Raw genomic sequence first — 2177 nt, forward strand, 5'->3', positions numbered from 1 at the left:
CAGTACCAAGTCTTTAATATACATCTCATATTTATGATTTATATTGGAAAACATGGGCTGATGGTGCCATCAGTGGCTGTGCAAATTGCAACTAAAAGTGGGATTGAAAAAGCAAAAAAATAAAACAGAGAAGGAGTTTCAGAAAGCCTTGTTAAAGCCCCACTGTGTAATCAGAGCATCCCCAGGCCTGCCTGCTTCCCAGACCATGGTGTCACAGGCCAGGTTTTGTGATGGGAGCGGGAGACGGAGCAGCTCACACTTCCTAATTTACACCTGCTATGAGAAAGAGTCAAATCAAGAGGCTTTGGCTAAGCTGAACAGAAGAATCAGAAGAATTATAGACAAGAGAAGAAAGGCAAGGAAGGAAGAGCTGATCCACCTGGTTATTCATGTTTGTTTGGGTGTGTGTGTGTGTGTGTGTGATCACTTCTCTTATGACTGATTTTGTACCCAGAGCTTGAATGGCTTCACCACCAAAGGCAGTGCACTGCTCCAGTGGAGAGTCCATCCCTCAGCTGGGCACTGGGAATGCAGAGGAGATCAGTGCTGTACTGAACAATTGCAGCTCTAACTTAGGTAGATGAGGTCACAAATAAAGGAAAAGGGCTGGGGCAGGAAAGGAGGGCGCAGCTCTGTCCATTTGCTGACATTTACATTTACAGACTTCAGACATTCTCCTTGGTGCTACGGAGAAGTCACATGTTGTACCACAAATACAGCATTCGTTTTCCATAAACAACAGCCATGCAATAATTTTAAAGCTAAATTAGCCCATGTGCATCATGCAATGTCCCCCTGTAAAGAGGGGAAAATGTAACAGATGGGAAAATATAATAAAGTAATTTTATGACAGTTGTAACAAGCCAAGAAACTCTAAAATGGCAGCAGATAGAAAACAGAATTATAAAGCACAAGCATTGTTAGCTCTTTTCACTGGCACAGAGCTGGTTAGTGAAATCAGAAGACAATAACCAAAATTCCCAAACCCAGCAACCTTTGATTGCCCCCCCCCAAGCCCCAGTGGCCCCTAGGGGAGACAGCAGGGTGCCCCCGATCTGTGCGGGGTGCAGGGAAGGCAATAATGAACATCCAAGCATGGCTTGCCCTCGGAGAGCTTCCAAGCATGGAGGAACAGTTCTTTATTTGCTATTTCCTGCTGCTCAGGGCTGCCTTGCTGACCCCTCTCCTGGTAAATGAAACACCTCTGGCAGCGCAGTGAGTTTGATTAAAACCCAGAAAATATAGGAGGTAAGACGTTTTCAATAATGCTCCCAAACTGTGCCTGATCTGATGGCCCAGAACGCACCGGAGCAGGGAAGCGATCACAGAAGAGATGTGCGCTCTTGTCCTTGGCTTGCAGTGAAACCACCTCTGGAATGAATCTCAATTGTTTTTCCTAATCTTTCTCCTTATTTTATTTTTGTTTTAAACACAGGTTCTATATGGGTTTTCTCTGACAATGTCTCCTGGGGGCTTGTGTTTTCTCTGCTCTTTAGCACTGAATCACAGTATCTTACATTTATATGGTACCCAGAGGAACCCCAAGCATGCAGAAACTATAAGCCAAATTTTGCTCTTGGAAGCATGAGCTCAGCTCATACCAAAGTTAATGGGAGGTGAGCACAAACATCTAAAGAGAAGAATTTGCCCTTTCAGACAAAGAGGAATCGTTTCACCCACCGCTGAAGCGCAGCTGCCTGTGAGGCAAAACATGGCAAATGGTTAAAGGTTCAGACCTTGGAGGCGCTGATCTCTATCAGCTCTTGAAGACAACGAGACCTAAGGATAGTCAACACCCCAGCAGCGTGCTGAGCTGGGTTTCAACTGTCTTGAGGCAGTGTCTCATCAATACACAACTTTCTTGGCTTTTATGGGCTAAAAATTAAAGACCTCTTAAAATTAACTTTCTTTGTTTCTATTTTAAGCTGACTTGGACTTTTCAACTTGAAACATTTCATTTCAGGGCTTTCTAAGGCCAAGATTTGCAGTCTGGGAAGGCTGAGTGGAGCCCTTGGGCGCTGGTGCAGAAACCACCATGGCAGAAAGCTGTGCTTTCTCTGTTTGCAGCGCTGATGGCAGAGTCGTTTGCACATTCAGGAATTATACATCAATTTGGTTTTCTTGCTCTAAAGACCTTTGGGTGGCACAGACACAATGCAGAGGGTGTTTAAGTTCCC

The 2177-nt window shown here is 44.8% G+C and overlaps 1 long non-coding RNA gene across 3 annotated transcripts in view; it reads left to right on the forward strand.

The window, feature by feature from the left end:
- LOC135280254 (uncharacterized) overlaps positions 1-1858 on the forward strand; it is a 12012-nt gene extending 10154 nt beyond the window's left edge. The window contains exons 2-4 of one of the 3 annotated variants that reach the window (XR_010347285.1): positions 1-401; positions 1165-1248; positions 1657-1858. The exon at positions 1-401 is cut by the window's left edge and continues 5628 nt beyond it. This is a non-coding gene — a long non-coding RNA (uncharacterized LOC135280254). The other 2 variants (XR_010347284.1, XR_010347283.1) reach the window with 2 other exon arrangements.
- Positions 1859-2177: the final 319 nt, after the last annotated feature.

The sequence above is a fragment of the Passer domesticus genome, chromosome 13 (assembly GCF_036417665.1).
Source record: "Passer domesticus isolate bPasDom1 chromosome 13, bPasDom1.hap1, whole genome shotgun sequence".
NCBI classification, from domain to species: domain Eukaryota; kingdom Metazoa; phylum Chordata; class Aves; order Passeriformes; family Passeridae; genus Passer; species Passer domesticus.